Consider the following 213-nt stretch of genomic DNA (forward strand, 5'->3'; position numbering starts at 1 on the left):
TTTGGTTGCTGCCGGTTTTGAAGCTTTGTGTTGCTCTCTTGTTGTTGTTGTTTGTGTTGGAGATAGCTCTTTGTAGCTAGACTCTCTGTTCTGTTCAGTCTGTTGAACAGGGAGGACGAGGTTGTAATCATACCATTTATATAGTGGATTTTTGAGTGCACTACGGTCTCGTGGTTTTTCCTTCTCACATCGAGGAGGTTTTCCACGTAAAAA

This window comes from Brassica oleracea, chromosome C7 (assembly GCF_000695525.1).
Source record: "Brassica oleracea var. oleracea cultivar TO1000 chromosome C7, BOL, whole genome shotgun sequence".
Lineage (NCBI taxonomy): Eukaryota > Viridiplantae > Streptophyta > Magnoliopsida > Brassicales > Brassicaceae > Brassica > Brassica oleracea.